Here is a 25,261-nt window from a genome sequence, read left to right on the forward strand (position 1 = left end):
AGTAGTATCCTGAGTACTGTTTGTCGAATACGCGTGACAGTTCCATGAATCGAAAGAGGATGCAATGACGTTTAGCATGATGTTTAAAAAGTGTAGTTTTTGGAAACAAAACTTTTTCTCAAATATGGAAAAATCGCAAAGCCCCGGGTGTATTCAGATTTTTTCCTCGAATGCACTGTACTTTTAAAATTGCGTTTCCTAGCATTTGTTTTGTAGTTTTAATCATGTTGATATCTACCAGGTTAAAGAACGTTCGATTTGCAGAATAATAGTTCCCGTAATCGATATTTGAATTCGTTACTCTTTGTACCCTTGCGGAAGTTCAGACAGTAGTATCCTGCGTACAGTTTGTCGAATACGCGTGCCAGTTCCATGAATCGAAAGAGGACGCAATGACGTTTAGCATGATGTTTAAAAAGTGTAGTTTTTGGAAACAAAACTTTTTCTCAAATATGGAAAAATGACAAAGCCCCGGGTGTATTCAGATTTTTTCCTCGAATGCACTGTACTTTAAAAACTGCGGTTCCTAGCATTTGTTTTGTAGTTTTTATCATGTAGATATGTACCAGGGTAAAGAACGTTCGATTTGCAGAATAAAAGTCCCTGTAATCGATATTTGAATTCGTTACTCTTTGTACCTTAGCGGAAGTTCAGAAAGTAGTATCCTGCGTACTGTTTGTCGAATACGCGTGCCAGTTCCATGAATCGAAAGAGGATGCAATGACGTTTAGCATGATGTTTAAAAAGTGTAGTTTTTGGAAACAAAACTTTTTCTCAAATATGGAAAAATCACAAAGCCCCGGGTGTATTCAGATTTTTTCTTCGAATGCACTGTACTTTTAAAACTGCGTTTCCTAGCATTTGTTTTGTAGTTTTAATCATGTTGATATCTACCAGGTTAAAGAACGTTCGATTTGCAGAATAATAGTCCTTTTAATCGATATTTGAATTCGTTACTCTTTGTACCTTTGCGGAAGTTCAGACAGTAGTATCCTGCGTACTGTTTGTCGAATACACGTGCCAGTTCCACGAATCGAAAGAGGATGCAATGACGTTTAGCATGATGTTTAAAAAGTGTAGTTTTTGGAAACAAAACTTTTTCTCAAATATGGAAAAATCACAAAGCCCCGGGTGTATTCAGATTTTTTCCTCGAATGCACTGTACTTTAAAAACTGCGTTTCCTAGCATTTGTTTTGTAGTTTTTATCATGTAGATATGTACCAGGGTAAAGAACGTTCGATTTGCAGAATAATAGTCCCTGTAATCGATATTTGAATTCGTTACTCTTTGTACCTTTGCGGAAGTTCAGATAGTAGTATCCTGCGTACTGTTTGTCGAATACGCGTGCCAGTTCCATGAATCGAAAGAGGATGCAATGACGTTTAGCATGATGTTTAAAAAGTGTAGTTTTTGGAAACAAAACTTTTTCTCAAATATGGAAAAATCACAAAGCCCCGGGTGTATTCAGATTTTTTCATCGAATGCACTGTACTTTTAAAACTGCGTTTCCTAGCATTTGTTTTGTAGTTTTAATCATGTTGATATCTACCAGATTAAAGAACGTTCGATTTGCAGAATAATAGTTCCTGTAATCGATATTTGAATTCGTTACTGCTTGTACCTTTGCGGAAGTTCAGACAGTAGTATCCTGCGTACTGTTTGTCGAATACGCTGCCAGTTCCATGAATCGAAAGAGGATGCAATGACGTTGAGCATGATGTTTAAAAAGTGTAGTTTTTGGAAACAAAACTTTTTCTCAAATATGGAAAAAACACAAAGCCCCGGGTGTATTCAGATTTTTTCCTCGAATGCACTGTACTTTTAAAACTGCGTTTCCTAGCATTTGTTTTGTAGTTTTAATCATGTTGATATCTACCAGGTTAAAGAACCTTCGATTTGCAGAATAATAGTTCCCGTAATCGATATTTGAATTCGTTACTCTTTGTACCTTTGCGGAAGTTCAGACAGTAGTATCCTGCGTACTGTTTGTCGAATACGCGTGCCAGTTCCATGAATCGAAGAGGATGCAATGACGTTGAGCATGATGTTTAAAAAGTGTAGTTTTTGGAAACAAAACTTTTTCTCAAATATGGAAAAATCACAAAGCATCGGGTGTATTCATATTTTTTCCTCGAATGCACTGTACTTTAAAAACTGCGTTTCCTAGCATTTGTTTTGTAGTTTTTATCATGTAGATATGTACCAGGGTAAAGAACGTTCGATTTGCAGAATAATAGTCCCTGTAATCGATATTTGAATTCGTTACTCTTTGTACCTTTGCGGAAGTTCAGACAGTAGTATCCTGCGTACTGTTTGTCGAATACGCGTGCCAGTTCCATGAATCGAAAGAGGATGCAATGACGTTTAGCATGATGTTTAAAAAGTGTAGTTTTTGGAAACAAAACTTTTTCTCAAATATGGAAAAATCACAAAGCCCCGGGTGTATTCAGATTTTTTCCTCGAATGCACTGTACTTTTAAAACTGCGTTTCCTAGCATTTGTTTTGTAGTTTTAATCATTTTGATATCTACCAGGTTAAAGAACGTTCGATTTGCAGAATAATAGTTCCCGTAATCGATATTTGAATTCGTTACTCTTTGTACCCTTGCGGAAGTTCAGACAGTAGTATCCTGCGTACTGTTTGTCGAATACGCGTGCCAGTTCCATGAATCGAAAGAGGATGCAAGGATGTTTAGCATGATGTTTAAAAAGTGTAGTTTTTGGAAACAAAACTTTTTCTCAAATATGGAAAAATCACAAAGCCCCGGGTGTATTCAGATTTTTTCCTCAAATGCACTGTACTTTTAAAATTGCGTTTCCTAGCATTTGTTTTGTAGTTTTAATCATGTTGATATCTACCAGGTTAAAGAACGTTCGATTTGCAGAATAACAGTTCCCGTAATCGATATTTGAATTCGTTACTCTTTGTGCCTTTGCGGAAGTTCAGACAGTAGTATCCTGCGTACTGTTTGTCGAATACGCGTGCCAGTTCCATGAATCGAAAGAGGATGCAATGACGTTTAGCATGATGTTTAAAAAGTGTAGTTTTTGGAAACAAAACTTTTTCTCAAATATGGAAAAGACACAAAGTCGCGGGTGTATTCAGATTTTTTCCTCGAATGCCCTGTACTTCTAAAATTGCGTTTCCTAGCATTTGTTTTGTAGTTTTAATCATGTTGATATCTACCAGGTTAAAGAACGTTCGATTTGCAGAATAACAGTTCCCGTAATCGATTTTTGAATTCGTTACTCTTTGTACCCTTGCGGAAGTTCAGACAGTAGTATCCTGCGTACTGTTTGTCGAATACGTGTGCCAGTTCCATGAATCGAAAGAGGATGCAATGACGTTGAGCATGATGTTTAAAAAGTGTAGTTTTTGGAAAAAAAAATTTTCTCAAATATGGAAAAAACACAAAGCCGCGGGTGTATTCAGATTTTTTCCTCGAATGCACTGTACTTTTAAAACTGCGTTTCCTAGCATTTGTTTTGTCGTTTTAATCATGTTGATTTCTACCAGGTTAAAGAACGTTCGATTTGCATAATAATAGTTCCCGTAATCGATATTTGAATTCGTTACTTTTTGTACCTTTGCGGAAGTTCAGACAGTAGTATCCTGCGTACTGTTTGTCGAATACGCGTGCCAGTTCCATGAATCGAAAGAGGATGCAATGACGTTTAGCATGATGTTTAAAAAGTGTAGTTTTCGGAAACAATACTCTTTCTCAAATATGGAAAAATCACAAAGCCCCGGGTGTATTCAGATATTTTCCTCGAATGCACTGTACTTTTAAAACTGCGTTTCCTAGCCTTTGTTTTGTAGTTTTAATCATGTTGATATCTACCAGGTTAAAGAACGTTCGATTTGCAGAATAACAGTTCCCGTAATCGATATTTGAATTCGTTACTCTTTGTACCCTTGCGGAAGTTCAGACAGTAGTATCCTGCGTACTGTTTGTCGAATACGCGTGCCAGTTCCATGAATCGAAAGAGGATGCAACGATGTTTAGCATGATGTTTAAAAATTGTAGTTTTTGGAAACAAAACTTTTTCTCAAATATGGAAAAATCACAAAGCCCCGGGTGTATTCAGATTTTTTCCTCAAATGCACTGTACTTTTAAAATTGCGTTTCCTAGCATTTGTTTTGTAGTTTTAATTATGTTGATATCTACCAGGTTAAAGAACGTTCGATTTGCAGAATAACAGTTCCCGTAATCGATATTTGAATTCGTTACTCTTTGTACCTTTGCGGAAGTTCAGACAGTAGTATCCTGCGTACTGTTTGTCGAATACGCGTGCCAGTTCCATGAATCGAAAGAGGATGCAATGACGTTTAGCATGATGTTTCAAAAGTGTAGTTTTTGGAAACAAAACTTTTTCTCAAATATGGAAAAGACACAAAGCCGCGGGTGTATTCAGATTTTTTACTCGAATGCACTGTACTTTTAAAATTGCGTTTCCTAGCATTTGTTTTGTAGTTTTAATCATGTTGATATCTACCAGATTAAAGAACGTTCGATTTGCAGAAAAATAGTTCCCGTAATCGATATTTGAATTTGTTACTCTTTGTACCTTTGCGGAAGTTCAGACAGTAGTATCCTGCGTACTGTTTGTCGAATACGCGTGCCAGTTCCATGAATCGAAAGAGGATGCAATGACGTTTAGCATGATGTTTAAAAAGTGTAGTTTTTGGAAACAAAACTTTTTCTCAAATATGGAAAAATGACAAAGCCCCGGGTGTATTCAGATTTTTTCCTCGAATGCACTGTACTTTTAAAACTGCGTTTCCTAGCATTTGTTTTGTAGTTTTAATCATGTTGATATCTACCAGATTAAAGAACGTTCGATTTGCAGAAAAATAGTTCCCGTAATCGATATTTGAATTTGTTACTCTTTGTACCTTTGCGGAAGTTCAGACAGTAGTATCCTGCGTACTGTTTGTCGAATACGACTGCCAGTTCCATGAATCGAAAGAGGATGCAATGACGTTTAGCATGATGTTTAAAAAGTGTAGTTTTTGGAAACAAAACTTTTTCTCAAATATGGAAAAATCACAAAGCCCCGGGTGTATTCAGATTTTTTCCTCGAATGCACTGTACTTTTAAAACTGCGTTTCCTAGCATTTGTTTTGTAGTTTTAATCATGTTGATATCTACCAGGTTAAAGAACGTTCGATTTGCAGAATAATAGTTCCCGTAATCGATTTTTGAATTCGTTACTCTTTGTACCCTTGCGGAAGTTCAGACAGTAGTATCCTGCGTACTGTTTGTCGAATACGCGTGCCAGTTCCATGAATCGAAAGAGGATGCAATGACGTTGAGCATGATGTTTAAAAAGTGTAGTTTTTGGAAAAAAAACTTTTTCTCAAATATGGAAAAAACACAAAGCCGCGGGTGTATTCAGATTTTTTCCTCGAATGCACTGTACTTTTAAAAATGCGTTTCCTAGCATTTGTTTTGTAGTTTTAATCATGTTGATATCTACCAGGTTAAAGAACGTTCGATTTGCATAATAATAGTTCCCGTAATCGATATTTGAATTTGTTACTCTTTGTACCTTTGCGGAAGTTCAGACATTAGTATCCTGCGTACTGTTTGTCGAATACGCGTGCCAGTTCCATGAATCGAAAGAGGATGCAAAGACGTTGAGCTTGATGTTTAAAAAGTGTAGTTTTTAAAAAAAAAACTTTTTCTCAAATATGGATAAAACACAAAGCCCCGGGTGTATTCAGATTTTTTCCTCGAATGCACTGTACTTTTAAAACTGCGTTTCCTAGCATTTGTTTTGTAGTTTTAATCATGTTGATATCTACCAGGTTAAAGAACGTTCGATTTGCAGAATAATAGTTCCCGTAATCGATATTTGAATTCGTTACTCTTTGTACCCTTGCGGAAGTTCAGACAGTAGTATCCTGCGTACTGTTTGTCGAATACGCGTGCCAGTTCCATGAATCGAAAGAGGATGCAATGACGTTTAGCATGATGTTTAAAAAGTGTAGTTTTTGGGAACATAACTGTTTCTCAAATATGGAAAAATCACAAAGCCCCGGGTGTATTCAGATTTTTTCCTCGAATGCACTGTACTTTTAAAACTGCGTTTCCTAGCATTTGTTTTGTAGTTTTAATCATGTTGATATCTACCAGGTTAAAGAACGTTCGATTTGCAGAATAACAGTTCCCGTAATCGATATTTGAATTCGTTACTCTTTGTACCTTTGCGGAAGTTCAGACAGTAGTATCCTGCGTACTGTTTGTCGAATACGCGTGCCAGTTCCATGAATCGAAAGAGGATGCAATGACGTTGAGCATGATGTTTAAAAAGTGTAGTTTTTGGAAACAAAACTTTTTCTCAAATATGGAAAAATCACAAAGCATCGGGTGTATTCATATTTTTTCCTCGAATGCACTGTACTTTTAAAACTGCGTTTCCTAGCATTTGTTTTGTAGTTTTTATCATGTAGATATGTACCAGGGTAAAGAACGTTCGATTTGCAGAATAATAGTCCCTGTAATCGATATTTGAATTCGTTACTCTTTGTACCTTTGCGGAAGTTCAGACAGTAGTATCCTGCGTACTGTTTGTCGAATACGCGTGCCAGTTCCATGAATCGAAAGAGGATGCAATGACGTTTAGCATGATGTTTAAAAAGTGTAGTTTTTGGAAACAAAACTTTTTCTCAAATATGGAAAAATCACAAAGCCCCGGGTGTATTCAGATTTTTTCCTCGAATGCACTGTACTTTTAAAATTGCGTTTCCTAGCATTTGTTTTGTAGTTTTAATCATGTTGATATCTACCAGGTTAAAGAACGTTCGATTTGCAGAATAATAGTTCCCATAATCGATATTTGAATTCGTTACTCTTTGTACCCTTGCGGAAGTTCAGACAGTAGTATCCTGCGTACTGTTTGTCGAATACGCGTGCCAGTTCCATGAATCGAAAGAGGATGCAAAGATGTTTAGCATGATGTTTAAAAAGTGTAGTTTTTGGAAACAAAACTTTTTCTCAAATATGGAAAAATCACAAAGCCCCGGGTGTATTCAGACTTTTTCCTCAAATGCACTGTACTTTTAAAATTGCGTTTCCTAGCATTTGTTTTGTAGTTTTAATCATGTTGATATCTACCAGGTTAAAGAACGTTCGATTTGCAGAATAACAGTTCCCGTAATCGATATTTGAATTCGTTACTCTTTGTGCCTTTGCGGAAGTTCAGACAGTAGTATCCTGCGTACTGTTTGTCGAATACGCGTGCCAGTTCCATGAATCGAAAGAGGATGCAATGACGTTGAGCATGATGTTTAAAAAGTGTAGTTTTTGGAAAAAAAACTTTTTCTCAAATATGGAAAAAACACAAAGCCGCGGGTGTATTCAGATTTTTTCCTCGAATGCACTGTACTTTTAAAAATGCGTTTCCTAGCATTTGTTTTGTAGTTTTAATCATGTTGATATCTACCAGGTTAAAGAACGTTCGATTTGCATAATAATAGTTCCCGTAATCGATATTTGAATTCGTTACTTTTTGTACCTTTGCGGAAGTTCAGACATTAGTATCCTGCGTACTGTTTGTCGAATACGCGTGCCAATTCGATGAATCGAAAGAGGATGCAATGACGTTGAGCATGATGTTTAAAAAGTGTAGTTTTTAAAAAAAAAACTTTTTCTCAAATATGGAAAAAACACAAAGCCCCGGGTGTATTCAGATTTTTTCCTCGAATGCACTGTACTTTTAAAACTGCGTTTCCTAGCATTTGTTTTGTAGTTTTAATCATGTTGATATCTACCAGGTTAAAGAACGTTCGATTTGCAGAATAATAGTTCCCGTAATCGATATTTGAATTCGTTACTCTTTGTACCCTTGCGGAAGTTCAGACAGTAGTATCCTGCGTACTGTTTGTCGAATACGCGTGCCAGTTCCATGAATCGAAAGAGGATGCAATGACGTTTAGCATGATGTTTAAAAAGTGTAGTTTTTGGGAACAAAACTTTTTCTCAAATATGGAAAAATCACAAAGCCCCGGGTGTATTCAGATTTTTTCCTCGAATGCACTGTACTTTTAAAACTGCGTTTCCTAGCATTTGTTTTGTAGTTTTAATCATGTTGATATCTACCAGGTTAAAGAACGTTCGATTTGCAGAATAACAGTTCCCGTAATCGATATTTGAATTTGTTACTCTTTGTACCTTTGCGGAAGTTCAGACAGTAGTATCCTGCGTACTGTTTGTCGAATACGCGTGCCAGTTCCATGAATCGAAAGAGGATGCAATGACGTTGAGCATGATGTTTAAAAAGTGTAGTTTTTGGAAAAAAAACTTTTTCTCAAATATGGAAAAAACAGATAGCCCGGGTGTATTCAGATTTTTTCCTCGAATGCACTGTACTTTTAAAACTGCGTTTCCTAGCATTTGTTTTGTAGTTTTAATCATGTTGATATCTACCAGGTTAAAGAACGTTCGATTTGCAGAATAATAGTTCCCGTAATCGATATTTGAATTCGTTACTCTTTGTACCCTTGCGGAAGTTCAGACAGTAGTATCCTGCGTACTGTTTGTCGAATACGCGTGCCAGTTCCATGAATCGAAAGAGGATGCAACGATGTTTAGCATGATGTTTAAAAAGTGTAGTTTTTGGAAACAAAACTTTTTCTCAAATATGGAAAAATCACAAAGCCCCGGGTGTATTCAGATTTTTTCCTCAAATGCACTGTACTTTTAAAATTGCGTTTCCTAGCATTTGTTTTGTAGTTTTAATCATGTTGATATCTACCAGGTTAAAGAACGTTCGATTTGCAGAATAACAGTTCCCGTAATCGATATTTGAATTCGTTACTCTTTGTACCTTTGCGGAAGTTCAGACAGTAGTATCCTGCGTACTGTTTGTCGAATACGCGTGCCAGTACCATGAATCGAAAGAGGATGCAATGACGTTTAGCATGATGTTTAAAAAGTGTAGTTTTTGGAAACAAAACTTTTTCTCAAATATGGAAAAGACACAAAGCCGCGGGTGTATTCAGATTTTTTCCTCGAATGCACTGTACTTTTAAAATTGCGTTTCCTAGCATTTGTTTTGTAGTTTTAATCATGTTGATATCTACCAAGTTAAAGAACGTTCGATTTGCAGAATAATAGTTCCCGTAATCGATATTTGAATTCGTTACTCTTTGTACCTTTGCGGAAGTTCAGACAGTAGTATCCTGCGTACTGTTTGTCGAATACGCGTGACAGTTCCATGAATCGAAAGAGGATGCAATGACGTTTAGCATGATGTTTAAAAAGTGTAGTTTTTGGAAACAAAACTTTTTCTCAAATATGGAAAAATCACAAAGCCCCGGGTGTATTCAGATTTTTTCCTCGAATGCACTGTACTCTTAAAACTGCGTTTCCTAGCATTTGTTTTGTAGTTTTAATCATGTTGATATCTACCAGATTAAAGAACGTTCGATTTGCAGAATAATAGTTCCCGTAATCGATATTTGAATTCGTTACTCTTTGTACCTTTGCGGAAGTTCAGACAGTAGTATCCTGCGTACTGTTTGTCGAATACGCGTGCCAGTTCCATGAATCGAAAGAGGATGCAATGACGTTTAGCATGATGTTTAAAAAGTGTAGTTTTTGGAAACAAAACTTTTTCTCAAATATGGAAAAAGCACAAAGCCCCGAGTGTATTTAGATTTTTTCCTCGAATGCACTGTACTTTTAAAACTGCGTTTCCTAGCATTTGTTTTGTAGTTTTAATCATGTTGATATCTACCAGATTAAAGAACGTTCGATTTGCAGAATAATAGTTCCCGTAATCGATATTTGAATTCGTTACTCTTTGTACCTTTGCGGAAGTTCAGACAGTAGTATCCTGCGTACTGTTTGTCGAATACGCGTGCCAGTTCCATGAATCGAAAGAGGATGCAATGACGTTTAGCATGATGTTTAAAAAGTGTAGTTTTTGGAAACAGAACTTTTTCTCAAATATGGAAAAATCACAAAGCCCCGGGTGTATTCAGATTTTTTCCTCGAATGCACTGTACTTTTAAAACTGCGTTTCCTAGCAATTGTTTTGTAGTTTAATCATGTTGATATCTACCAGATTACAGAACGTTCGATTTGCAGAATAATAGTTCCCGTAATCGATATTTGAATTCTTTACTCTTTGTACCTTTGCGGAAGTTCAGACAGTAGTATCCTGCGTACTGTTTGTCGAATACGCGTGCCAGTTCCATGAATCGAAAGAGGATGCAATGACGTTTAGCATGATGTTTAAAAAGTGTAGTTTTTGGAAAAAAAACTTTTTCTCAAATATGGAAAAAACACCAAGCCCCGGGTGTATTCAGATTTTTTCCTCGAATGCACTGTACTTTTAAAACTGCGTTTCCTAGCATTTGTTTTGTAGTTTTTATCATGTTGATATCTACCAGGTTAAAGAACGTTCGACTTGGAGAATAATAGTTCCCGTAATCGATATTTGAATTCGTTACTCTTTGTACCCTTGCGGAAGTTCAGACAGTAGTATCCTGCGTACTGTTTGTCGAATACGCGTGCCAGTTCCATGAATCGAAAGAGGATGCAATGACGTTGAGCATGATGTTTAAAAAGTGTAGTTTTTGGAAACAAAACTTTTTCTCAAATATGGAAAAATCACAAAACCCCGGGTGTATTCAGATTTTTTCCTCGAATGCACTGTACTTTTAAAACTGCGTTTTCTAGCATTTGTTTTGTAGTTTTAATCATGTTGATATCTACCAGGTTAAAGAACGTTCGATTTGCAGAATAATAGTCCCTGTAATCGATATTTGAATTCGTTACTCTTTGTACCCTTGCGGAAGTTCAGACAGTAGTATCCTGCGTACTATTTGTCGAATATGTGTGCCAGTTCCATGAATCGAAAGAGGATGCAATGATGTTTAGCATGATGTTTAAAAAGTGTAGTTTTTGGAAACAAAACTTTTTCTCAAATATGGAAAAATCACAAAACCCCGGGTGTATTCAGATTTTTTCCTCGATTGCACTGTACTTTTAGAACTGCGTTTCCTAGCATTTGTTTTGTAGTTTTAATCATGTTGATATCTACCAGGTTAAAGAACGTTCGATTTGAAGAATAATAGTCCCCGTAATCGATATTTGAATTCGTTACTCTTTGTACCCTTGCGGAAGTTCAGACAGTAGTATCCTGCGTACTGTTTGTCGAATATGTGTGCCAGTTCCATGAATCGAAAGAGGATGCAATGATGTTTAGCATGATGTTTAAAAAGTGTAGTTTTTGGAAACAAAACTTTTTCTCAAATATGGAAAAATCACAAAGCCCCGGGTGTATTCAGATTTTTTCCTCGAATGCACTGTACTTTTAAAACTGCGTTTCCTAGCATTTGTTTTGTAGTTCTAATCATGTTGATATCTACCAGGTTAAAGAACGTTCGATTTGGAGAATAACAGTTCCCGTAATCGATATTTGAATTCGTTACTCTTTGTACCTTTGCGGAAGTTCAGACAGTAGTATCCTGCGTACTGTTTGTCGAATACGCGTGCCAGTTCCATGAATCGAAAGAGGATGCAATGACGTTTAGCATGATGTTTAAAAAGTGTAGTTTTTGGAAAAAAAACTTTTTCTCAAATATGGAAAAGACACAAAGCCGCGGGTGTATTCAGATTTTTTCCTCGAATGCACTGTACTTTTAAAATTGCGTTTCCTAGCATTTGTTTTGTAGTTTTAATCATGTTGATATCTACCAGGTTAAAGAACGTTCGATTTGCACAATAATAGTTCCCGTAATCGATATTTGAATTCGTTACTCTTTGTACCTTTGCGGAAGTTCAGACAGTAGTATCCTGCGTACTGTTTGTCGAATATGTGTGCCAGTTCCATGAATCGAAAGAGGATGCAATGATGTTTAGCATGATGTTTAAAAAGTGTAGTTTTTAGAAACAAAACTTTTTCTCAAATATGGAAAAATCACAAAACCCCGGGTGTATTCAGATTTTTTCCTCGAATGCACTGTACTTTTAAAACTGCGTTTTCTAGCATTTGTTTTGTAGTTTTAATCATGTTGATATCTACCAGGTTAAAGAACGTTCGATTTGCAGAATAATAGTCCCTGTAATCGATATTTGAATTCGTTACTCTTTGTACCCTTGCGGAAGTTCAGACAGTAGTATCCTGCGTACTGTTTGTCGAATATGTGTGCCAGTTCCATGAATCGAAAGAGGATGCAATGATGTTTAGCATGATGTTTAAAAAGTGTAGTTTTTGGAATCAAAACTTTTTCTCAAATATGGAAAAATCACAAAACCCCGGGTGTATTCAGATTTTTTCCTCGATTGCACTGTACTTTTAAAACTGCGTTTCCTAGCATTTGTTTTGTAGTTTTAATCATGTTGATATCTACCAGGTTAAAGAACGTTCGATTTGAAGAATAATAGTCCCCGTAATCGATATTTGAATTCGTTACTCTTTGTACCCTTGCGGAAGTTCAGACAGTAGTATCCTGCGTACTGTTTGTCGAATATGTGTGCCAGTTCCATGAATCGAAAGAGGATGCAATGATGTTTAGCATGATGTTTAAAAAGTGTAGTTTTTGGAAACAAAACTTTTTCTCAAATATGGAAAAATCACAAAGCCCCGGGTGTATTCAGATTTTTTCCTCGAATGCACTGTACTTTTAAAACTGCGTTTTCTAGCATTTGTTTTGTAGTTCTAATCATGTTGATATCTACCAGGTTAAAGAACGTTCGATTTGCAGAATAACAGTTCCCGTAATCGATATTTGAATTCGTTACTCTTTGTACCTTTGCGGAAGTTCAGACAGTAGTATCCTGCGTACTGTTTGTCGAATACGCGTGCCAGTTCCATGAATCGAAAGAGGATGCAATGACGTTTAGCATGATGTTTAAAAAGTGTAGTTTTTGGAAAAAAAACTTTTTCTCAAAAATGGAAAAGACACAAAGCCGCGGGTGTATTCAGATTTTTTCCTCGAATGCACTGTACTTTTAAAATTGCGTTTCCTAGCATTTGTTTTGTAGTTTTAATCATGTTGATATCTACCAGGTTAAAGAACGTTCGATTTGCAGAATAATAGTTCCCGTAATCGATATTTGAATTCGTTACTCTTTGTACCTTTGCGGAAGTTCAGACAGTAGTATCCTGCGTACTGTTTGTCGAATACGCGTGCCAGTTCCATGAATCGAAAGAGGATGCAATGACGTTTAGCATGATGTTTAAAAAGTGTAGTTTTTGGAAACAGAACTTTTTCTCAAATATGGAAAAATCACAAAGCCCCGGGTGTATTCAGATTTTTTCCTCGAATGCACTGTACTTTTAAAACTGCGTTTCCTAGCAATTGTTTTGTAGTTTTAATCATGTTGATATCTACCAGATTACAGAACGTTCGATTTGCAGAATAATAGTTCCCGTAATCGATATTTGAATTCGTTACTCTTTGTACCTTTGCGGAAGTTCAGACAGTAGTATCCTGCGTACTGTTTGTCGAATACGCGTGCCAGTTCCATGAATCGAAAGAGGATGCAATGACGTTTAGCATGATGTTTAAAAAGTGTAGTTTTTGGAAACAAAACATTTTCTCAAATATGGAAAAATCACAAAGCCCCGGGTGTATTCAGATTTTTTCCTCGAATGCACTGTACTTTTAAAACTGCGTTTCCTAGCATTTGTTTTGTAGTTTTAATCATGTTGATATCTACCAGGTTAAAGAACGTTCGATTTGCAGAATAATAGTTCCCGTAATCGATATTTGAATTCGTTACTCTTTGTACCTTTGCGGAAGTTCAGACAGTAGTATCCTGCGTACTGTTTGTCGAATACGCGTGCCACTTCCATGAATCGAAAGAGGATGCAATGACGTTTAGCATGATGTTTAAAAAGTGTAGTTTTTCGAAACAAAACTTTTTCTCAAATATGAAAAATCACAAAGCGCCGGGTGTATTCAGATTTTTTCCTCGAATGCACTGTACTTTTAAAACTGCGTTTCCTAGCATTTGTTTTGTAGTTTATATCATGTTGATATCTACCAGGTTAAAGAACGTTCGATTTGCAGAATAATAGTCCCTGTAATCGATATTTGAATTCGTTACTCTTTGTACCTTTGCGGAAGTTCAGACAGTAGTATCCTGCGTACTGTTTGTCGAATACGCGTGCCAGTTCCATGAATCGAAAGAGGATGCAATGACGTTTAGCATGATGTTTAAAAAGTGTAGTTTTTGTAAACAAAACTTTGTCTCAAATATGGAAAAATCACAAAGCCCCGGGTGTATTCAGATTTTTTCCTCGAATGCACTGTACTTTTAAAACTGCGTTTCCTAGCATTTATTTTGTAGTTTTAATCATGTTGATATCTACCAGGTTAAAGAACGTTCGATTTGGAGAATAATAGTTCCCGTAATCGATATTTGAATTCGTTACTCTTTGTACCTTTGCGGAAGATCAGACAGTAGTATCCTGCGTACTGTTTGTCGAATACGCGTGCCAGTTCCATGAATCGAAAGAGGATGCAATGACGTTTAGCATGATGTTTAAAAAGTGTAGTTTTTGGAAAAAAAACTTTTTCTCAAAAATGGAAAAGACACAAAGCCGCGGGTGTATTCAGATTTTTTCCTCGAATGCACTGTACTTTTAAAATTGCGTTTCCTAGCATTTGTTTTGTAGTTTTAATCATGTTGATATCTACCAGGTTAAAGAACGTTCGATTTGCAGAATAATAGTTCCCGTAATCGATATTTGAATTCGTTACTCTTTGTACCTTTGCGGAAGTTCAGACAGTAGTATCCTGCGTACTGTTTGTCGAATACGCGTGCCAGTTCCATGAATCGAAAGAGGATGCAATGACGTTTAGCATGATGTTTAAAAAGTGTAGTTTTTGGAAACAGAACTTTTTCTCAAATATGGAAAAATCACAAAGCCCCGGGTGTATTCAGATTTTTTCCTCGAATGCACTGTACTTTTAAAACTGCGTTTCCTAGCAATTGTTTTGTAGTTTTAATCATGTTGATATCTACCAGATTACAGAACGTTCGATTTGCAGAATAATAGTTCCCGTAATCGATATTTGAATTCGTTACTCTTTGTACCTTTGCGGAAGTTCAGACAGTAGTATCCTGCGTACTGTTTGTCGAATACGCGTGCCAGTTCCATGAATCGAAAGAGGATGCAATGACGTTTAGCATGATGTTTAAAAAGTGTAGTTTTTGGAAACAAAACATTTTCTCAAATATGGAAAAATCACAAAGCCCCGGGTGAATTCAGATTTTTTCCTCGAATGCACTGTACTTTTAAAACTGCGTTTCCTAGCATTTGTTTTGTAGTTTTAATCATGTTGATATCTACCAGGTTAAAGAACGTTCGATTTGCAGAATAATAGTTCCCGTAATCGATATTTGAATTCGTTACTCTTTGTACCTTTGCGGAAGTTCAGACAGTAGTATCCTGCGTACTGTTTGTCGAATACGCGTGCCACTTCCATGAATCGAAAGAGGATGCAATGACGTTTAGCATGATGTTTAAAAAGTGTAGTTTTTCGAAACAAAACTTTTTCTCAAATATGAAAAATCACAAAGCGCCGGGTGTATTCAGATTTTTTCCTCGAATGCACTGTACTTTTAAAACTGCGTTTCCTAGCATTTGTTTTGTAGTTTATATCATGTTGATATCTACCAGGTTAAAGAACGTTCGATTTGCAGAATAATAGTCCCTGTAATCGATATTTGAATTCGTTACTCTTTGTACCTTTGCGGAAGTTCAGACAGTAGTATCCTGCGTACTGTTTGTCGAATACGCGTGCCAGTTCCATGAATCGAAAGAGGATGCAATGACGTTTAGCATGATGTTTAAAAAGTGTAGTTTTTGTAAACAAAACTTTGTCTCAAATATGGAAAAATCACAAAGCCCCGGGTGTATTCAGATTTTTTCCTCGAATGCACTGTACTTTTAAAACTGCGTTTCCTAGCATTTATTTTGTAGTTTTAATCATGTTGATATCTACCAGGTTAAAGAACGTTCGATTTGGAGAATAATAGTTCCCGTAATCGATATTTGAATTCGTTACTCTTTGTACCTTTGCGGAAGATCAGACAGTAGTATCCTGCGTACTGTTTGTCGAATACGCGTGCCAGTTCCATGAATTGAAAGAGGATGCAATGACGTTGAGCATGATGTTTAAAAAGTGTAGTTTTTGGAAAAAAAACTTTTTCTCAAATATGGAAAAAACACCAAGCCCCGGGTGTATTCAGATTTTTTCCTCGAATGCACTGTACTTTTAAAACTGCGTTTCCTAGCATTTGTTTTGTAGTTTTAATCATGTTGATATCTACCAGGTTAAAGAACGTTCGATTTGCAGAATAATAGTCCCCGTAATCGATATTTGAATTTGTTACTCTTTGTACCTTTGCGGAAGTTCAGACAGTAGTATCCTGCGTACTGTTTGTTGAATACGCGTGCCAGTTCCATGAATCGAAAGAGGATGCAATGACGTTGAGCATGATGTTTAAAAAGTGTAGTTTTTGGAAAAAAAACTTTTTCTCAAATATGGAAAAAACAGAAAGCCTGGGTGTATTCAGATTTTTTCCTCGAATGCATTGTACTTTTAAAACTGCGTTTCCTAGCATTTGTTTTGTAGTTTTTATCATGTTGATATCTACCAGGTTAAAGAACGTTCGACTTGGAGAATAATAGTTCCCGTAATCGATATTTGAATTCGTTACTCTTTGTACCTTTGCGGAAGTTCAGACAGTAGTATCCTGCGTACTGTTTGTCGAATACGCGTGCCAGTTCCATGAATCGAAAGAGGATGCAATGACGTTGAGCATGATGTTTAAAAAGTGTAGTTTTTGGAAACAAAACTTTTTCTCAAATATGGAAAAATCACAAAGCACCGGGTGTATTCAGATTTTTTCCTCGAATGCACTGTACTTTTAAAACTGCGTTTCCTAGCATTTGTTTTGTAGTTTTAATCATGTTGATATCTACCAGGTTAAAGAACGTTCGATATGCAGAATAATAGTCCCTGTAATCGATATTTGAATTCGTTACTCTTTGTACCCTTGCGGAAGTTCAGACAGTAGTATCCTGCGTACTGTTTGTCGAATATGTGTGCCAGTTCCATGAATCGAAAGAGGATGCAATGATGTTTAGCATGATGTTTAAAAAGTGTAGTTTTTGGAAACAAAACTTTTTCTCAAATATGGAAAAATCACAAAACCCCGGGTGTATTCAGATTTTTTCCTCGAATGCACTGTACTTTTAAAACTGCGTTTTCTAGCATTTGTTTTGTAGTTTTAATCATGTTGATATCTACCAGGTTAAAGAACGTTCGATTTGCAGAATAATAGTCCCTGTAATCGATATTTGAATTCGTTACTCTTTGTACCCTTGCGGAAGTTCAGACAGTAGTATCCTGCGTACTGTTTGTCGAATAAGTGTGCCAGTTCCATTAATCGAAAGAGGATGCAATGATGTTTAGCATGATGTTTAAAAAGTGTAGTTTTTGGAAACAAAACTTTTTCTCAAATATGGAAAAATCACAAAACCCCGGGTGTATTCAGATTTTTTCCTCGATTGCACTGTACTTTTAAAACTGCGTTTCCTAGCATTTGTTTTGTAGTTTTAATCATGTTGATATCTACCAGGTTAAAGAACGTTCGATTTGAAGAATAATAGTCCCCGTAATCGATATTTGAATTCGTTACTCTTTGTACCCTTGCGGAAGTTCAGACAGTAGTATCCTGCGTACTGTTTGTCGAATATGTGTGCCAGTTCCATGAATCGAAAGAGGATGCAATGATGTTTAGCATGATGTTTAAAAAGTGTAGTTTTTGGAAACAAAACTTTTTCTCAAATATGGAAAAATCACAAAGCCCCGGGTGTATTCAGATTTTTTCCTCGAATGCACTGTACTTTTAAAACTGCGTTTCCTAGCATTTGTTTTGTAGTTCTAATCATGTTGATATCTACCCGGTTAAAGAACGTTCGATTTGCAGAATAACAGTTCCCGTAATCGATATTTGAATTCGTTACTCTTTGTACCTTTGCGGAAGTTCAGACAGTAGTATCCTGCGTACTGTTTGTCGAATACGCGTGCCAGTTCCATGAATCGAAAGAGGATGCAATGACGTTTAGCATGATGTTTAAAAAGTGTAGTTTTTGGAAAAAAAACTTTTTCTCAAATATGGAAAAGACACAAAGCCGCGGGTGTATTCAGATTTTTTCCTCGAATTCACTGTACTTTTAAAATTGCGTTTCCTAGCATTTGTTTTGTAGTTTTAATCATGTTGATATCTACCAGGTTAAAGAACGTTCGATTTGCAGAATAATAGTTCCCGTAATCGATATTTGAATTCGTTACTCATTGTACCTTTGCGGAAGGTCAGACAGTAGTATCCTGCGTACTGTTTGTCGAATATGTGTGCCAGTTCCATGAATCGAAAGAGGATGCAATGATGTTTAGCATGATGTTTAAAAAGTGTAGTTTTTGGAAACAAAACTTTTTCTCAAATATGGAAAAATCACAAAACCCCGGGTGTATTCAGATTTTTTCCTCGAATGCACTGTACTTTTAAAACTGCGTTTTCTAGCATTTGTTTTGTAGTTTTAATCATGTTGATATCTACCAGGTTAAAGAACGTTCGATTTGCAGAATAATAGTCCCTGTAATCGATATTTGAATTCATTACTCTTTGTACCCTTGCGGAAGTTCAGACAGTAGTATCCTGCGTACTGTTTGTCGAATATGTGTGCCAGTTCCATGAATCGAAAGAGGATGCAATGATGTTTAGCATGATGTTTAAAAAGTGTAGTTTTTGGAAACAAAACTTTTTCTCAAATATGGAAAAATCACAAAACCCCGGGTGTATTCAGATTTTTTCCTCGATTGCACTGTACTTTTAAAACTGCGTTTCCTAGCATTTGTTTTGTAGTTTTAATCATGTTGATATCTACCAGGTTAAAGAACGTTCGATTTGAAGAATAATAGTCCCCGTAATCGATATTTGAATTCGTTACTCTTTGTACCCTTGCGGAAGTTCAGACAGTAGTATCCTGCGTACTGTTTGTCGAATATGTGTGCCAGTTCCATGAATCGAAAGAGGATGCAATGATGTTTAGCATGATGTTTAAAAAGTGTAGTTTTTGGAAACAAAACTTTTTCTCAAATATGGAAAAATCACAAAGCCCCGGGTGTATTCAGATTTTTTCCTCGAATGCACTGTACTTTTAAAACTGCGTTTCCTAGCATTTGTTTTGTAGTTCTAATCATGTTGATATCTACCAGGTTAAAGAACGTTCGATTTGCAGAATAACAGTTCCCGTAATCGATATTTGAATTCGTTATTCTTTGTACCTTTGCGGAAGTTCAGACAGTAGTATCCTGCGTACTGTTTGTCGAATACGCGTGCCAGTTCCATGAATCGAAAGAGGATGCAATGACGTTTAGCATGATGTTTAAAAAGTGTAGTTTTTGGAAAAAAAACTTTTTCTCAAATATGGAAAAGACACAAAGCCGCGGGTGTATTCAGATTTTTTCCTCGAATGCACTGTACTTTTAAAATTGCGTTTCCTAGCATTTGTTTTGTAGTTTTAATCATGTTGATATCTACCAGGTTAAAGAACGTTCGATTTGCAGAATAATAGTTCCCGTAATCGATATTTGAATTCGTTACTCTTTGTACCTTTGCGGAAGTTCAGACAGTAGTATCCTGCGTACTGTTTGTCGAATACGCGTGCCAGTTTCATGAATCGAAAGAGGATGCAATGATGTTTAGCATGATGTTTAAAAAATGTAGTTTTTGGAAACAAAACTTTTTCTCAAATATGGAAAAATCACAAAGCCCCGGGTGTATTCAGATTTTTTCCTCGAATGCACTGTACTTTTAAAACTGCGTTTCCTAGCATTTGTTTTGTAGTTTTAATCATTTTGATATCTACCAGGTTAAAGAACGTTCGATTTGCAGAATAATAGTTCCCGTAATCGATATTTGAATTCGTTACTCTTTGTACCTTTGCGGAAGTTCAGACAGTAGTATCCTGCGTACTGTTTGTCGAATACGCGTGCCACTTCCATGAATCGAAAGAGGATGCAATGATGTTTAGCATGATGTTTAAAAAATGTAGTTTTTGGAAACAAAACTTTTTCTCAAATATGGAAAAATCACAAAGCCCCGGGTGTATTCAGATTTTTTCCTCGAATGCACTGTACTTTTAAAACTGCGTTTCCTAGCATTTGTTTTGTAGTTTTAATCATGTTGATATCTACCAGATTAAAGAACGTTCGATTTGCAGAATAATAGTTCCCGTAATCGATATTTGAATTCGTTACTCTTTATACCTTTGCGGAAGTTCAGACAGTAGTATCCTGCGTACTGTTTGTCGAATAAGTGTGCCAGTTCCATGAATCGAAAGAGGATGCAATGACGTTTAGCATGATGTTTAAAAAGTGTAGTTTTTGGAAACAGAACTTTTTCTCAAATATGGAAAAATCACAAAGCCCCGGGTGTATTCAGATTTTTTCCTCGAATGCACTGTACTTTTAAAACTGCGTTTCCTAGCATTTGTTTTGTAGTTTTAATCATGTTGATATCTACCAGATTAAAGAACGTTCGATTTGCAGAATAATAGTTCCCGTAATCGATATTTGAATTCGTTACTCTTTGTACCTTTGCGGAAGTTCAGACAGTAGTATCCTGCGTACTGTTTGTCGAATACGCGTGCCAGTTCCATGAATCGAAAGAGGATGCAATGATGTTTAGCATGATGTTTAAAAAATGTAGTTTTTGGAAACAAAACTTTTTCTCAAATATGGAAAAATCACAAAGCCCCGGGTGTATTCAGATTTTTTCCTCGAATGCACTGTACTTTTAAAACTGCGTTTCCTAGCATTTGTTTTGTAGTTTTAATCATGTTGATATCTACCAGGTTAAAGAACGTTCGATTTGCAGAATAATAGTTCCCGTAATCGATATTTGAATTCGTTACTCTTTGTACCTTTGCGGAAGTTCAGACAGTAGTATCCTGCGTACTGTTTGTCGAATACGCGTGCCAGTTCCATGAATCGAAAGAGGATGCAATGACGTTTAGCATGATGTTTAAAAAGTGTAGTTTTTGGAAACAGAACTTTTTCTCAAATATGGAAAAATCACAAAGCCTTGGGGGTATTCAGATTTTTTCCTCGAATGCACTGTACTTTTAAAACTGCGTTTCCTAGCAATTGTTTTGTAGTTTTAATCATGTTGATATCTACCAGATTACAGAACGTTCGATTTGCAGAATAATAGTTCCCGTAATCGATATTTGAATTCGTTACTCTTTGTACCTTTGCGGAAGTTCAGACAGTAGTATCCTGCGTACTGTTTGTCGAATACGCGTGCCAGTTCCATGAATCGAAAGAGGATGCAATGACGTTTAGCATGATGTTTAAAAAGTGTAGTTTTTGGAAACAAAACATTTTCTCAAATATGGAAAAATCACAAAGCCCCGGGTGTATTCAGATTTTTTCCTCGAATGCACTGTACTTTTAAAACTGCGTTTCCTAGCATTTGTTTTGTAGTTTTAATCATGTTGATATCTACCAGGTTAAAGAACGTTCGATTTGCAGAATAATAGTTCCCGTAATCGATATTTGAATTCGTTACTCTTTGTACCTTTGCGGAAGTTCAGACAGTAGTATCCTGCGTACTGTTTGTCGAATACGCGTGCCAGTTCCATGAATCGAAAGAGGATGCAATGACGTTTAGCATGATGTTTAAAAAGTGTAGTTTTTCGAAACAAAACTTTTTCTCAAATATGAAAAATCACAAAGCGCCGGGTGTATTCAGATTTTTTCCTCGAATGCACTGTACTTTTAAAACTGCGTTTCCTAGCATTTGTTTTGTAGTTTATATCATGTTGATATCTACCAGGTTAAAGAACGTTCGATTTGCAGAATAATAGTTCCCGTAATCGATATTTGAATTCGTTACTCTTTGTACCTTTGCGGAAGTTCAGACAGTAGTATCCTGCGTACTGTTTGTCGAATACGCGTGCCACTTCCATGAATCGAAAGAGGATGCAATGACGTTTAGCATGATGTTTAAAAAGTGTAGTTTTTCGAAACAAAACTTTTTCTCAAATATGAAAAATCACAAAGCCCCGGGTGTATTCAGATTTTTTCCTCGAATGCACTGTACTTTTAAAACTGCGTTTCCTAGCATTTGTTTTGTAGTTTATATCATGTTGATATCTACCAGGTTAAAGAACGTTCGATTTGCAGAATAATAGTTCCCGTAATCGATATTTGAATTCGTTACTCTTTGTACCTTTGCGGAAGTTCAGACAGTAGTATCCTGCGTACTGTTTGTCGAATACGCGTGCCACTTCCATGAATCGAAAGAGGATGCAATGACGTTTAGCATGATGTTTAAAAAGTGTAGTTTTTGGAAACAGAACTTTTTCTCAAATATGAAAAATCACAAAGCGCCGGGTGTATTCAGATTTTTTCCTCGAATGCACTGTACTTTTAAAACTGCGTTTCCTAGCATTTGTTTTGTAGTTTATATCATGTTGATATCTACCAGGTTAAAGAACGTTCGATTTGCAGAATAATAGTTCCCGTAATCGATATTTGAATTCGTTACTCTTTGTACCTTTGCGGAAGTTCAGACAGTAGTATCCTGCGTACTGTTTGTCGAATACGCGTGCCACTTCCATGAATCGAAAGAGGATGCAATGACGTTTAGCATGATGTTTAAAAAGTGTAGTTTTTCGAAACAAAACTTTTTCTCAAATATGAAAAATCACAAAGCCCCGGGTGTATTCAGATTTTTTCCTCGAATGCACTGTACTTTTAAAACTGCGTTTCCTAGCATTTGTTTTGTAGTTTATATCATGTTGATATCTACCAGGTTAAAGAACGTTCGATTTGCAGAATAATAGTTCCCGTAATCGATATTTGAATTCGTTACTCTTTGTACCTTTGCGGAAGTTCAGACAGTAGTATCCTGCGTACTGTTTGTCGAATACGCGTGCCAGTTCCATGAATCGAAAGAGGATGCAATGACGTTTAGCATGATGTTTAAAAAGTGTAGTTTTTCGAAACAAAACTTTTTCTCAAATATGAAAAATCACAAAGCGCCGGGTGTATTCAGATTTTTTCCTCGAATGCACTGTACTTTTAAAACTGCGTTTCCTAGCATTTGTTTTGTAGTTTATATCATGTTGATATCTACCAGGTTAAAGAACGTTCGATTTGCAGAATAATAGTTCCCGTAATCGATATTTGAATTCGTTACTCTTTGTACCTTTGCGGAAGTTCAGACAGTAGTATCCTGCGTACTGTTTGTCGAATACGCGTGCCAGTTCCATGAATCGAAAGAGGATGCAATGACGTTTAGCATGATGTTTAAAAAGTGTAGTTTTTCGAAACAAAACTTTTTCTCAAATATGAAAAATCACAAAGCGCCGGGTGTATTCAGATTTTTTCCTCGAATGCACTGTACTTTTAAAACTGCGTTTCCTAGCATTTGTTTTGTAGTTTATATCATGTTGATATCTACCAGGTTAAAGAACGTTCGATTTGCAGAATAATAGTTCCCGTAATCGATATTTGAATTCGTTACTCTTTGTACCTTTGCGGAAGTTCAGACAGTAGTATCCTGCGTACTGTTTGTCGAATACGCGTGCCACTTCCATGAATCGAAAGAGGATGCAATGACGTTTAGCATGATGTTTAAAAAGTGTAGTTTTTGGAAACAGAACTTTTTCTCAAATATGGAAAAATCACAAAGCCTTGGGGGTATTCAGATTTTTTCCTCGAATGCACTGTACTTTTAAAACTGCGTTTCCTAGCAATTGTTTTGTAGTTTTAATCATGTTGATATCTACCAGATTACAGAACGTTCGATTTGCAGAATAATAGTTCCCGTAATCGATATTTGAATTCGTTACTCTTTGTACCTTTGCGGAAGTTCAGACAGTAGTATCCTGCGTACTGTTTGTCGAATACGCGTGCCAGTTCCATGAATCGAAAGAGGATGCAATGACGTTTAGCATGATGTTTAAAAAGTGTAGTTTTTGGAAACAAAACATTTTCTCAAATATGGAAAAATCACAAAGCCCCGGGTGTATTCAGATTTTTTCCTCGAATGCACTGTACTTTTAAAACTGCGTTTCCTAGCATTTGTTTTGTAGTTTTAATCATGTTGATATCTACCAGGTTAAAGAACGTTCGATTTGCAGAATAATAGTTCCCGTAATCGATATTTGAATTCGTTACTCTTTGTACCTTTGCGGAAGTTCAGACAGTAGTATCCTGCGTACTGTTTGTCGAATACGCGTGCCAGTTCCATGAATCGAAAGAGGATGCAATGACGTTTAGCATGATGTTTAAAAAGTGTAGTTTTTGGAAACAGAACTTTTTCTCAAATATGGAAAAATCACAAAGCCTTGGGGGTATTCAGATTTTTTCCTCGAATGCACTGTACTTTTAAAACTGCGTTTCCTAGCAATTGTTTTGTAGTTTTAATCATGTTGATATCTACCAGATTACAGAACGTTCGATTTGCAGAATAATAGTTCCCGTAATCGATATTTGAATTCGTTACTCTTTGTACCTTTGCGGAAGTTCAGACAGTAGTATCCTGCGTACTGTTTGTCGAATACGCGTGCCAGTTCCATGAATCGAAAGAGGATGCAATGACGTTTAGCATGATGTTTAAAAAGTGTAGTTTTTGGAAACAAAACATTTTCTCAAATATGGAAAAATCACAAAGCCCCGGGTGTATTCAGATTTTTTCCTCGAATGCACTGTACTTTTAAAACTGCGTTTCCTAGCATTTGTTTTGTAGTTTTAATCATGTTGATATCTACCAGGTTAAAGAACGTTCGATTTGCAGAATAATAGTTCCCGTAATCGATATTTGAATTCGTTACTCTTTGTACCTTTGCGGAAGTTCAGACAGTAGTATCCTGCGTACTGTTTGTCGAATACGCGTGCCACTTCCATGAATCGAAAGAGGATGCAATGACGTTTAGCATGATGTTTAAAAAGTGTAGTTTTTCGAAACAAAACTTTTTCTCAAATATGAAAAATCACAAAGCGCCGGGTGTATTCAGATTTTTTCCTCGAATGCACTGTACTTTTAAAACTGCGTTTCCTAGCATTTGTTTTGTAGTTTATATCATGTTGATATCTACCAGGTTAAAGAACGTTCGATTTGCAGAATAATAGTCCCTGTAATCGATATTTGAATTCGTTACTCTTTGTACCTTTGCGGAAGTTCAGACAGTAGTATCCTGCGTACTGT

The sequence above is a fragment of the Schistocerca gregaria genome, chromosome 11 (assembly GCF_023897955.1).
Source record: "Schistocerca gregaria isolate iqSchGreg1 chromosome 11, iqSchGreg1.2, whole genome shotgun sequence".
Lineage (NCBI taxonomy): Eukaryota > Metazoa > Arthropoda > Insecta > Orthoptera > Acrididae > Schistocerca > Schistocerca gregaria.